At 42.5% G+C, this 14,799-nt stretch overlaps 1 protein-coding gene across 2 annotated transcripts in view; it reads left to right on the forward strand.

Annotated features, from left to right (window-relative positions):
- LOC139466722 (lactadherin-like) overlaps positions 1–14,799 on the forward strand; it is a 275,034-nt gene that overhangs the window by 140,478 nt on the left and 119,757 nt on the right. The window contains exon 1 of one of the 2 annotated variants that reach the window (XM_071248369.1): positions 4,155–4,171. The exons of the other annotated variant lie outside the window; for it this stretch is intronic. The gene's annotated coding sequence lies outside the window, so the exon portion shown is untranslated. Of the gene's footprint in view, positions 1–4,154; positions 4,172–14,799 lie in introns of those variants that run through there. 2 annotated transcript variants of the gene reach the window in all.

Genomic DNA, 14,799 nt, shown 5'->3' on the forward strand with positions numbered 1-14,799 from the left:
CCCCCGGTGATACTATGATACGGCACCCAGTGATACTATCATACGGCACCCAGTGAAACTATGATACAGCACCCAGTGATACTATGCTACGGCACCCAATGGTACAATGCTACGGCACCCAATGGTACAATGCTACGGCACCCAATGGTACAGTGCTACGACACCCAATGGTACAATGCTACGGCACTCAATGGATGCCGTAGCATTGTACCATTGGGTATGAATATTGTTTTACACCTGGTGGTTGATAGCATGAGCACCCAATCCACGTTGTTGGGAATCGATGGCACTTACTCAACCCGATCAACCAGTGTCACCATCCAAGTCCTCCTCGTAATGTCTTTTTTTCACCAAAGATGGCGTATTGGGGAATCAAACGCCGGGGTTACAACGATACAGTAGGTGTACAGTTGTGTGAAGAACGGGGCGGTCGGGTAGCCTAGTGGTTAAAGCGTTAGCTCCTCACGCCGAAGACCCGGGTTCGATTCCCGACATGGGTACAATGTGTGAAGCCCATTTCTGGTGTCCCCCGCCGTGATATTGCTGGGATATTGCTAAAAGCGGCGTAAAACCTCACTCACTCACTCACTGTGTGAAGAACACGGTTAAATTCAGCAAAACATGTGTACCTTCCGAGGACAAAACACGGCAGAGGTCACATGTAACAGCTGTAGATTAAAATTTGAACATTTTCAAGAGATATTTGATTTGCCCATTGTCAGCTGTCTTTTGATGTCGCCGACAGTGACTGACATTTACCTGTACTCAGGGTAAACACTCTCCACGGAAACAGTTACCCCAAGTTAGACAATATTTTCTTGACCATTCTTTGTATTTCTTAAGATCAAAGGGTGTCCCATTACAAATAATTGACCTTTTAATCAGCGTGACCTTGCCGAGCTCGAATACCTGAAGACGGGGAAAGGTCCCCCAGAAGGAGTGCCCTTTCGTTGGCCGTTGTCCCAAGTATCCGCGTCAGAGTTTTTTTCAACAGGTAGGGCGTCGGGGACTTTCAGTGCTACTTATGGGGATATTTTGTGGGGGTCATGCGGTCGTGTTTGCTGTGGGTCGTCGCCTGCACTGTGTATACATGTAGGTACCGTCACCTGAACGCAACTCAATTAGACAGGTGAGATTCAGGAATGATACACCTGGATCTTCTGCCCACGATTTTAACTATGACAAAAGAATGTAACTCCTCAACGCATAAGATGTACACACTCCCGAACCATAGGGGTATTGTATGAACGTCACTACGTTTAACAAAATCGCGTCTCGTTTACTGTCAAAATACAATTTTCTTTTTGAATTCATTGAAACTTAAATCCTTCAATTACGTGTCAAAATCGTGGTATGTGAGAACACATACATTTCATTTTTAAATCTAATATTTTGATACAAAATATATGAAGTAGGATGTTTTTAAAATAATATTTTCGAAAAACAGTCAAGCCTTGTGAAGCAATAGTTGTCAAACAGACTGCCAAAGTTGAGAAATTGTAAAGATCGTCGGGAATGTACGTCTAAATAGTAACATCAAATAGACTCCAGTCATTCCAAGCCTGCCATTAAAGTACAATGCTCTTCGTGGTGTGAGATAACTTCGTACAGAAATAAAAAAAAATGAAATTTCAAAGATGACAAATGACTTTCTATAATAATTACGCAAGATTTTGAAGTATTTACTTTAATGCAGAATTAAACAGTCGGAGTTTGTCTACGGGCGTGGATAAAGTAGACATTGACGACTGTCCTATTGGATACGTATTAATGTAATGAACATACTAGCCATAGCTTACATGCATTGCTTTCCGTGGAGGCTTTGTACCCCCTACGGGCTGTTATTTATAGAAGGGGGTGTAATTTTCACCATAGGAGATGTGAAAGGCACTCACGTGGATATAAAAGTATTCCGCCACAAATATTCGCCTCCCCCTCATAATGACATGTGCATGACGCCAGACTGTTTAAAATAGATTCCGAAGTACACCTACCAACCGAGGTGGTTTACAAAACTGTTTGGGTTAAAGGGACTCCGAGTTTATGTAAACTTATAAACAGACACGCCCTGCTTCTTGTTGTGAGTTGTATACGTCTCAGAATCATGTTCATGTGTAGAATCAGATTATGAGTAACTTAGACGATAATGGAAATGACGTGAAAGAAGGGTCACGTTTACTGCGTCATATAAAAGTGTTATATTTTCACGCGGGGATCACTGGTGGATGTACACCGGTATTTGTTGCTTGTTTGATTAACGAATACGTCAGGTGGAAAGGCTGAGCAAGGATGAATCTGTAATTTGTGCGAATTCTTGTACATGTGGGGCAACTTCATGGATTGGGGGTGGGGGGTTGGGGTGGGTGGGTGGGGGTGTTACAGTGGTTAAAGCGAAGACCCGGGTTCGATTCCCGACATGTGAAGCCCATTTCTGGTGTCCCCCGCCGTGATATTGCTGGAATATTGCTAAAAGCAGCGTAAAACCATACTCACTCACGCATGGATTGGGGAACGCCTCCTTGGTCTAGCCGCGTCATACCGAAAGACGTTAAAATATGGTACTTGTAGTTACACTGTCTGGCGCTCGGTATTAAGGAGCTTAAACAGGGACTGATCGGCTCGGAGTCAGTATACTGTGTCTGAGTGGGGTATTCATGTTAAACTGCGGCATGGTATCTCAGTGAACTAGCGCTATAAATCGGCATCAGTCTTGTTGGACGCGACGTTAAACCAAATTTCGCCTCACTACATCATGGATTTGGTGATCAGACTCGGGGACTTCATTGATTGCGTGTCAACGTAACCGATTGGGTGGCTCGCTGCTCATAATGTCAATCACTGGATTGTCTGGTCGTGCACATAACGTGTCAAGGATCTTGGGGGTCGCAACTTCGGTGAACGTTTTCCTTTCCAGTTTATGGTCTCGGAAAACTCTCATTCCCAGCAAATCGTTACTTTCAAAATGATCAGGTCATCTTTTCTCAAAGACAGAAAACTAATTACGAGTCGTAAGCAACTGTATCGACACAGTGTTGGCAAGGAAGGATAACTCTTCCGTTAAAATCCGGACAACATTCACCAAACTTATATCAAAACCGGATTTTTTTTTACCGGGTGAAAAACAAAACAGTTTGACTGCCTTCAATGTCGTTCACGTGAAATGTTTTAAATGGTTATTATATATCCCGAGAAGCACGTATAACTATCCATGATTTAATGTGGTCCTACTGCTAATGTACTCCCATGTTTGGACTCGAGTGAGTGAGTGAGTTGGGTTTAACGCCGCTTTAAACTGTTACAGTATTCCAGTTATATCACGGCGGGTCAGCTTAATGTGGGAGGAAAGCCCGAAGTGATGCAGGTCTCAGACGAATACCACTTTGGTGAAACCCACGAGCACGGGCGTGGTGCTGACAAACCTAGAAACATAATAGGGGCGAACCGGGATTAGAACCCACGATCATAGGTTTCTGGCGTACTCAAGGGACGCTACTCTACACAGCGAATTCCGGTGCCTTAGACGACTAGGCCACCCGTTCCTCCTGTTGGGAGTCGACCATGTGTCGATAGAGAGTTTTTAACCCCTCTGTCCGATGTTCAAAGCTTCGGAATTCATGTTTTAGCCAGCGTCGTGGTAATTTCTTATTAAATATTGTTGCATCGTATGCTGGATTTGACTTTTAAAAATAATACATAGGGGCGTGTCCTTACTTTTTACTGGATCTAACAGTATCAACTGGTAAACAAATTACAAGCTTACTTTTATTTTGAACGATTACAGATTTTGTAATTAGTCAGCGAGTGCGTCAGTTCAAAAGTAATTCAGGCTTCTCAACTCAATAAGAAAACTTAATTTGTGAAATTGTCAAAAATTTAATCTCGAATGTCATCGTAGGTCATTCTTGAAGTGAGCACTCTCCTGTGTAGACCGCCTACGCGGGGATAGTTATAAAGTTGTTTAACCAAATAAAAAATTATGCTAAGAATTTCACTACTATTTTAGGCAGTTTGCGATCAAGTGCGTGCTTCCTATATGCACGTGTGTAGGCGACTAATACGTGTTGAGTAGGACAGAATAACAGGCGTGTCCAGAGCCCTGTCTTATAACAGCCCGCGTGTGTAACTACCCCCACACAGACACCAGGCTGCTCAGGTGCAATATCACTGACAGGTAATTAATTCCTTATTAATTTTATATTTTATTCTTACACAAATGATTGTTGATTGGATGGACGGGGCTGTTAAAAGTGTTATGGGGGACGAGAGAGAGAGAAAGAGAGAGAGAGAGAGAGAGAGAGAGAGAGAGAGAGAGAGAGAGGGAGGGGGGAGAGAGCGCGAGAGAGGTGAGAGAGAGAGAGAGGAGAGAGAGAGAGAGAGAGAGGGGTGAGAAATTGGTAGAGAGAGAAGGAAAGAAAAGACAAATTGTTAAAAGACAAATTGTTTACCTTCTTCGTTATTTAAAATGCTAAACCCAAAACGACATAGTACTTGTGATATATGATATTCTAAAATGATATAAATTTTATGACGAACCAGTGTTTCCGAATCAAAGCATCAACTTTATTACATGTACTTCTTGTGAGCGATGTTTCACAAAGTTCATCATGTAAATATGGAATGGAGTCTCGCGTCTAATTACATGGGTCGAGTTTTGACGACCACCAGTTGGACCACCAAAAACTCGCCACAGGTGCTCTGGCCTTTCGAGAACTTCACACAAGCATCTCTCTGTGTGATCGCACTCGGAGGCCTTGGTCCAAATTTCACTTACAAGTGTCTAATTAAGAAAACAAGTTATTTGTATTCAGCGAGGGTATGTGAAAACAGTAACCCGCCCGAGTAGTGATCAGCGGTACCACCAAACAAGCTAGGGACCCACTGTCGCAAACACTGGGCGGGAGCGTCTAATCTCGTCTTCTCTCACATCACACGAGATTCTCACCTGAACGTAGACCATGTTTGCCTCTAGGAGCTAAAGAGCTCCAAAAGTTGACAATGTTTACCTCCGCGAGCTAGAGAGTTCCAAACGTTTACACTTGCTTAATGTATAGGTCTAAACACAGGACGAAGACCGCGGCAAACTTCGTGTAGTGATGGTGGCCTTAGCATTGATATCTCGGTAAATTCCGCACGTGAGCATGAAAGCGATTAGACAGAGAGCGAGATGCATATGCGCCGAGAAAGGGTAAATCATTGCACGATTGTTTCCAAGTGAGATTAAGTAAAAACAGAGCGAGATTTCAGAGAGAGAGAGAGAGAGAGAGAGAGAGAGAGAGAGAGAGAGAGAGAGAGAGAGAGAGAGAGAGAGAGAGAGAGAGAGAGAGAGAGATATGCTCAACATTAGACTTGCTTAAGCACCGAGAAATGGTAAATTGTTGCACGATTGTATCCACGTGAGATTAAGTATCAAGAGCGAGAATGAACAATATAAGATGGTATTCGGGATTCAGGGGACGCAACCTCTGAAACTGCTTCACACAGAATTACCATCAATAAAGTGGTGCCATTGTGACCAACTAATCCCCAGTTTAATCACCTTTACAGCCCCACGAGGTACCGGGGACCTATTCTGTCCCTTAAACCCTTTAGACTTCGTGTAGAAAGGTGAGGCAAAAGAGAGTTCGCGTTGTTGTGGAATTGTATGTTAATCACTTAAAACCTGTCTGCATACGCGTCTTGGAGTTTTCTCTCACTTAAGAATTTAAGATTATTACGTAAACGTGATCGACGCTGTCCTTTTCAGGTAATTCCCGACTGTCGACACAGTAAGCTTCTTTAAAGTCCTGTTTTCTCAGTGTAAAGTTTAGGTCGCTGGTATCAGAAAATCAATCAAAGGTTCAACCCTGATTTCCGATAACAACTTGTCATTGTATTTTTAAGTTAATGACCAAAATCCTTTTCGGAAGAGCTTATACCGTTATAGTAATATTCTAAACCCATAATTTCCGTTAGGTACTTCGCGTAAGCTCATAACTGACCCAAAAGGCACTATTTGTATAGATAACTCCCCAACAACAATGTCAATCTTATTATGGCGCTCTCATTATCGTCGTATGTCATTGACGACGGCCGTACAGATGCCGTTTCCCAACCGCCGTCTGGCGTGTCAGTCTACCCCCTGGCGTTAGATTAGGAAGTGAGGATCACCACGCCCTCTGGCGGGGGATTATCTAAGAGAATAAGGCTATTTGGAAGATTGGTTGTGACGGCCGCTAGTGAGGCGTTGCAACGACCCGCACTAATACCTTGCAGTAACGATGGGCACGCGAAGGAAAGATAATACCACGCTACCTGACTGGCAGGCAGTCCAAGATGGCGGACAGGTCGGCCAGATGGACGTCAAATTTGGTCTTTTGTCCTGTTACACCTTCCATACATTGTGCTCTATATTTGGACTAAACCAGGCTTGAAACATTGAGAGCAGTATCGATATTCACCATTCCCTATCGATTTGATCGATCACTTGACAAATTGGTTAAATTCGAAGATTTGGGTTTGCCTAGTTGTTGAAGCGTTCGCTCGTCACGCCGAAGACCCGGCTTCGATTACAATGTGTGAAGCCCATTTCTGTTGTCCCCGCAGTGATAATGCTGGAATATTGCTAAAAGCGACATAAAACCATACTCCCTCACTCACTTGAACAGTTTTCACTAACTCAAGACAGACGCTCTACAAATGTTGATGATGATGATGATGATGATGATGATTAGATTGTATTATCAAGTTCATCCACAGAGGACGACGTTTCATCTTCTTTCTTAAGGTGACAATGGATAAAAACATAGCCTCTTCTCGAAATAATTAATCAAATTGAAGTTATTGAAAGAATTAACTGTTCAGACGAACCTGCAATTCACCAGAGCGCTATTCCACGTAGCGATCTTAGCGCTAAGACGACCGTAACTCCATAACTTTAACATTGACTTACTTACAATCGTAGGGCTAAGATCGCTTTGCGGAATGGCGCCCTGTTCTACTAACCGGTAGCAAATACCCCATGATATCAGCGGAAGGCAATGTACATTTGTACTTTTAGCAATGCGAGCAAGGTGTCTCTTTAAAAAATGGCTTAATGGCTCAAAATGCCTCAGAATGCGTTGGTCGTGGGTTTGAATGTAAGCACTACACACGTGATCACATGTGTCCATGAAGTATTTAACGTTTCACCTGAGACACTTTAACGTTTTTCCACATTGAACTGTATATCGCCATATAGTATACTGTTCAATAATTCTGCATCGCTGAACCCAAATTATCTATACCTATATTCGACCCGTGAAGAGCCGGGCAATAATAGGTCTTCAGCAACCCATGCTTGCCGTAAAAGGCGACTATGCTTGTCGTAAGAGGCGACTAACGGGATCGGGTGGTCAGGCTCGCTGACTTGGTTGATGCATGTCATCGTATCCCAATCTGTGCATGCGCCGTGAAAATACAATAAAACTTTACACTTTCCTAAACTATAAATCGCGAGAGTGTTTCCACTTGTTCGAATTCAAAGCATTCTTTAACTACTCAGCAATTTTTTCGAGTATCGAGTTATACAGGACAAATAACGATTAATGTACATCACCTTATACGCACGAACGCTAGATTCCTTAGACTCGCGTATAGTCTCAGAAGTAAAGTTATCTTGTTAAAAGAAATACAGTAAAAAACGTTTATAACGAACATGCTTATAACGAACTGATGGATATTACGAACTTAATATCTGGTCCTTGACATTTGCTGTATAGATGTTGTATATATGCTTATAACGAAATACGGTTAAAACGAACTAAAATTAGTGGTCACCGTAGTTTACTGTATGTACAAAATAAAAAAAGTAAAATCCAAATAGAGCCCAGAACGATGCTTAATTTCTAAGCTGAGGCAAACTAGACTTGCCAAATTACTCTAGACTTGAATTGGACAGTCAATGGATAGGTTATCCCAAACTAACAGCTTCTTTGTAGTGCTGTATCCTTGCTGTTGTTGACTTGAGCTCCATCCTCCTAATCCCCTGTAATGTTGAAGATGCGGCAATCACTATTACGAACAATGGTGTGAAACATTCGCAACATAGTCTTAACGCACGGCTGTTGTTCGCAGCTAACTGATTGTGTGTAAAGCCATCCAACATCAACACAAGTCAAGCTGAAGCTGTCATCCTGGTCTTCAAACGGCCACCTGTCACAATGGTTGTGGGGGTCAGTGTTGACCAGTGGGGAACAAGGATGCAGCTGACTTGCCATACAATCGTCACCTTGTGTCTCCATCTTGTGTAATCTCGATACGCTGACCACATAGGCATGTTCAAGTGTATCCAGAACGTGATGAAATGGCAGATTACGATGGCCCTGGAAATGCGGTTTTCTTTAGGCCCTCAGTGTTGTTTTGAACTGTCACTTGTATGGTAAAACAGGACATCAATGACTCCCCCCACCCCACCCCCCAAAAAAAGCACTCAAGTGGTTTGTTTTGTGTTTGAAAAATGAAGAAGCATGGTTTATGTCTTCAAAATACAAATTACAAAATGAGTTGCAATTTCGAGTCCAAAACAGAAAATAGTTTACAAATAAATATTAAATAAAAAAAATGGTTGTACTCCAACTGGGGTAGGGGGTAACCCAAAATGGTTTACACTTTTGATTAGAATATCACAGACTGATTTACACTTTCGACAATAAATAGAAAATGTTCACACTTTCGGAGCGAACACTGAATATGGTCTTCACATTAACTGGCAAAAAAGAAAAAAATCTTTAGCTGTAACACTTTTACATCGGAAAACGATTGATGCCAGTTTGAATGTTGTGGAAACCTGTATTCTCGTGTCCTATGTATTTGAATTATTTTAATATTTTACACAAAAATCATATTCATATTCGTTCAGAAAACGAATGGTTCCAGACGAAAGCTGTATGAACACTTTTGGAGAAAAGTGTTGACGAAGGAGCTTCCCGTCCGTTATTGTACACATGGCAGAATTCCTGTCAGCGTTTTTTGTACCGCTATTGTTTGATATTACGCAATTCTGACAACGCCCTCTGACGCGAAGGAACTCCTCGCGCAACATGTGTGTTACAACCTGTCGTCTTTCAACGTGTTACGTGAGTGGTATACCCCATAACACCTGCCCTGTCAGTGCTCGTGTATTAGACAGATATACATGGCGTTATTCGCCTTCTCTTATGAATGACGTAGTCCCGTCACTCTACCTCAACGTCATATCCGGTAATCCAAGATGGCGGACATGTCGTCTGCTCATTCATCTCGCGTGCCCCACTGACCTTTCAACACACCTGTTTGAGTAGAATGTTGTGCATTCATTTTCTTGATAGCTGCGATACCTCTCTCCTGTGTAGAATGTTTGTAGAATGAAATCATGTGCCGTTTTTGAGTAGAGAGCGCCTTCCCGTTGATGGATGTGTTGTATGGGTAAACAACCTTGTTACATTATAGAGGACGAGAGAGCCTAAATCTCCATTAGACTGACATTGACGAAATAGACAGAACGCCAAAGAAGAAGTGATACAATTTTTCTCTAAATCGTAGTTAGGCTAGACAAATTATGTGGTTGGGCGAATTATGTGGTCCTTGGACTGATAAAGGGAGGGTTATTTCGACAGGCAAACATGGTTACTTGGGCGAACTTCAGACAAAATATAAACATATTTGCTTGAAATGAGCGACAGCACCGACTATACTGTAGTATAGTATGCCCATATGATTTGGAAATAATGGTTGTTTCTTGTGGGTGAGTTAGTAAACAAATCATTCAGGTGTCAGACGTTTTGGGAATATCGTCATTTGACGTAGGAGCTGACACCTGTAGCTCCCAAGCAGCCTCAATGTAATATCACCGTGTTTGTTCGTGTACTCTGGTGGAGACGTTCACCATATTGTGCTTAAAGCTGATTATTTCAATTATATCGTTGTTTGACTCTAGGAGGGCAGCCTCGCGTAGCTCAGGTAGCAGCCATTACAAAATCTATACGTTACAAGTACTTGTTGCTACCCTGCCTGGCGCTCATCATTAAGGGAAACAAGGACTGGTCGGCTTGTAGTCAGAATACTGAGGAGGGCATCATTGATAAAGTGCGGCATGGTATCTCAGTGAGCTAGCACTATAAAGCCGACATCAGTCCGGACTAGTACAAGCAGCCACACACAGAACATGCACGTCGCTATATAAGTGCAATCATCTTGAACGCGACGTTACACCCCATTTCAACTCACCTCCAAACAAAGGGTCATGAATTTGGGAATCGAACTCATACGCAGCGGATCCTGGGGCCATGGGAGACAACTCCACGTGGGAATTTTCGGCATTACAAAATAGGCCTGTCGTAACCCCAAACACCTGAAGCGACAGCTCACTGCCTTGGTTATTCTGATGATATAACTATTATATATATGCAGTTATGTATCATTAATTCTCGGCTTACATAAGAAAGACCATTACTTTAATTTGTTGGTTTATTTTTTTAATTTAAAAAGTCTCTTTAGCCTCTGCCGAGGTTATTAGGTAGAGAAATTACCATGGCAAGTAAGGGCAACCCTTCATCATGTTTCATGCAACGCTCAGTTTAACAAATTGTCGGTCAAATATATAAAGAGGCGAAAAACATTAGCGGGGCATGTAAGGCAGGATTTTGCATTTTACAAGTTTTTTCCATGGATTCTATATAAGACGCGCTGGTCTTACCCACCTTCGTGTTACGAAATTGTCGGTTAAATATTTAAATTGAAGGAATGAAGTGAATGTTGTTTATTGCCGCAGTCAGCAATATATCGGCTTTATCACGTTTGTCTGTTACGAACAGAGTCCGGGTCATGCAAACCACTGCATTATGATTACCAACGATCCACGTCATCGTTGACGGCACGCAATCAGCACACGTTGCAACCATCCAATCATTATTGGGCACGGGGAGAGAACTCATATTTGTGTCTGAATCACCACGGAGCAAATATTTAACGAATATCATATCCCTATTAGAGGGGCACGGGTGGCCCAGACGTCTTAGGCGCCGCGATTCGCTGTGCAGAGTTGCGTCCCTTGGGCACGCCAGAAACCTGTAATCGTGGGTTCGAATTCCGGTTCGTCCCGATCATGTTTCTAGGTTTGTCAGCACCATACCCGTGCTCTTGGGTCTCACCGAAGTGGTAAACGTCTGAGACCTGCATAAGTTGGGGCTTTCCTCCCACATTAAGCTGACACGCCGCGATATAACTGGAATACTGTTAAAAGCGGCGTTAAACCCAACTCACTCACATTCAAGACGGCGTTAAACCTATCTCACACGCTCATTCAGTTCCCAAATAATGTATACAATTACTTCACGGTTTTCACGTGTTTCACGATATCCCGTGATGCTTGGACAGATGCCATCACTTACTTGTAATTATTGGTGTGGGTTTTTTTGGTCAGTACATTGGAAAATAATTTTGTCGGTGGTATAAATAAATTAGGTTGGTTGTGCGAAGGGAAACGGGAACATAAAAAATAATAGGCGCCCGAAGGCTTTCATTGAGGAAACTAAACGACGTGTATTCGTGTGGATGGGCTACCAATAAACAACAGTGTTCTCATGATTGTGTAGAATGTTAACAAAATGGACCATAATTGTCTACACTCTGTCTCACTCGCCCTAACGTAGCCGAGCTAGCGAATGAGAGTTTGGGGTAAAAAACATAGGACAAAACACCATGGGCCTTATATTTTTCGTTGGTTTACGAGACCGTAAATATAATCCGAAAAAAAATGTTATGACTTTTCATTCTTTGGGCGGACTGTTTTACAATTAGGTAACATGAAAAAAATCACACAATATTTTACCACCGCTGTTCGTAAGAAAGGGTGAATAATACGTGTAGAAATATGTATTCTCACAAAAAATAATACAATGAATTATCTTTCGGCATCTGTCAAAACTTGTTTTTTTTTCATTCATTATCAGCAGTACTCATCTGGAAGTTGAAAATGACGTTAATTCTTTTTCAACCACCTTCATTAAATGTCTGCCAGAACATTTGTAAACCAACTTCTAAAGGCCTAAGCGTACACCGACTCACAAGCAGGTAACATCTGAACTTTGGTGTCCTTGGCAGAACCTATCCAATTAGTGTTTAGAACCTATTCTGCGCCAGGATTCCAAAAGGCCGTAAATATAGGAAATACGTGAAACGGTATTCAAGGACAGCTACAACAGTCTGAACTGAAGTTTTTCGATTTTCAAGCATATTTCGGAGAAACTGTCCAGTAATTTATCCGAAGAACATAAATGAATGGTCTTTCTCCCTCATTCAGCTTACTTTTGTATCTTTATTAAAACCATATGTTTAACTTCATATTCAATATGCTTCAGCGCAAGAACGTATGCATGTACATGTTCAATTAACCTCATTTGAAGAATATTTGAGGCGGTTTGTTGACACTTTGACAAACGTGCACACCGGAAGCAGGGGGATTCAATATCCGGTTTTCTCCAGTGTTGCAAGTCGTGGGTGTTTCAGTGTCAGGATTCAGTTAGGGTTTGGTTCAAGGGCGCTGAATATCAGACATGTCTGCTTAGTTGGTACTGAGGAGGGACATTGCTCGGCGGGTGTTGATTAGCGTCGCTATTGTTTCCTTCCCTACCTGTGGTGAGAATTTGCATCTCTCGCGCACATCGCTATGATAAACACTCGCTCACTTCCGGTTTGGGCTGATGGGAACGTTTTTGTTTTTGAAGGTGAAGGTCGGACTGTGTAGGTCAACCGTTAGCAATTTTCGTCTGTTTGTACGCCACGAGAATGGCTAATGTCGAATATTTCCCCTTTTTGTAAAAAGTCGGCGTCAAATTAGAAGTGGTATTCAGTGATGCGAACCTTAAGTGAACCACAGTGAAACGTTTTAGAACTTCACGATAAATGTACTTACATCTGAGACGTTTTATTGAAATGTTTTTTACCCCATGATGACGCACACCTTTCATGTTTTGCCGCGCCCACAAATCACAATAGGCCAAATGTCGGATACAGAAGGGCAGGGGTGCGCACTCCCCCCCTTTTATTTCGAAAAAAATCTATATTTCTGTATAAATTACCACCAAAGACAATAAATAGATCTGAATTGTGCACCCCCCTTTTAAAAATAAGCTGTATCCGCCCATGGGCCCCGTTCCACTAAGCGACCTCAGTGCTAAGGTGATCGTAAGCCCTGGCCTCACCATAACTCAATACCTCACATTCAAAGACAACTAAATGAGTATTAGGTGGTCAAAATGTGTGACCTGGCTGAAAAGTGGTCGTAGCTTATGCTGCCAACCACTGATTAGCCTAGAGTTGATTATTTACACAGCGTCGTGAATAAGCTGGAATAATGACAAAAGACAGTCACTCACTCACTCTACACCATCTTTGTTCCACAGACAGAATTCTGAGGGGTGGTGGGGTAGCCTAGTGGTTAAACCCTTCACTCGTCTTGTCAGACCCGGGTTCGATTCCCCACATGGGTACAATGTGTGAAGCCCATTTCTGGTGTCCCCCGCAGTGATAATGCTGGAATATTGCTAAAAGCGGCGTAAAACCATGCTCCCTCACTCACTTGAACAGTTTTCACTAACGCAAGTCAGACGCTTTACAAATGATGATGATGATGATGATGATGATGACGCCGTGATATTGCTGGAATATTGCTAAAAGCGGTGTAAAATCAAACTCACTCACTCACTCATGCCAAAGACCCGGGTTCGATTCCACTAGGTACAATGTGTGAAACCCAATTCTGGTGTCCCCCGTTGTAGTATTGCAGGAGTATTGCTAAAAGCGGCGTAAAACTATACTCCCTTAAGTATACCACTGTACAATATTGAACCCAGGGACGTTGTTACTCAGCATGCTTAGAAACTTCCCAAAATGCAAAGAGTGTTGCATGTGTGGGACTGTTTCCATACCTCAATCTGGAACCTCATTGCTGCAAGACCTTCGACCACGTGTTGCAATCGTTAAACCCTCCACACTCCTTTCCCATCGAATAATATTGATGCAGCTGAACTACTGGCGAATTGTGGAGGAGTTGCTCATTGCGTCTATAAAGCACTTGCGGGGCGGTCGGGTAGCCTAGTGGTTAAAGCGTTCGCTCGTCACGCCGAAGACCCGGGTTCGATTCCCGACATGGGTACAATGTGTGAAACCCATTTCTGGTGTCCCCCGCCGTGATATTGCTGGAATATTGCTAAAAGCGGCGTAAAAACAAACTCACTCACTCACTCACTATAAAGCACTTGCAAAGATATTCAACGGTGTAGTTCAATAAACACGATTTTTGCCCAAAAGGTCGGTGGCAGGCGGGTTTCAAACATACATGCACCTGTAAAGATGCGTTTGAATACATAAAATTTAGTAAAACGTTACGTTTTCGTTCAAATATATTCGTTTAAGGTTCGACATAATCGCTGATGTGCATCCTAGAACTTAGAACCCAGGGACTCGGGTTGAACTCCAGAAACAAATAGTTTCAATTCATAATCAAAGAGGGTTCTCAGTGCAGCCTTGTCTTTGATAGTTTAACAACGAACACGTGTAGTTCGCGGTGTTCACCGTGTTAACAAAACATTGAATTCGTAGATTTAGTTTAATTTTTAAAATGCAGCTAAATATTGCAAAGAGCTGCACATGTGTCTCAGTTGGTTCCTTCTTGGCGCCGACCTAAATTACCCCCCCCCCCCCCCCCCATTCTGTAGTAATTATGCATGTACATGTATTGTATTATAACTATATTAAATATGTTTCATGCATGCCACACACTCCCTGGAGATATATACTATAACA

Source organism: Haliotis cracherodii, unplaced genomic scaffold (assembly GCF_022045235.1).
Source record: "Haliotis cracherodii isolate W230 unplaced genomic scaffold, xgHalCrac1.p SCAF_19, whole genome shotgun sequence".
In the NCBI taxonomy this organism is placed as follows: Eukaryota; Metazoa; Mollusca; class Gastropoda; order Lepetellida; family Haliotidae; genus Haliotis; species Haliotis cracherodii.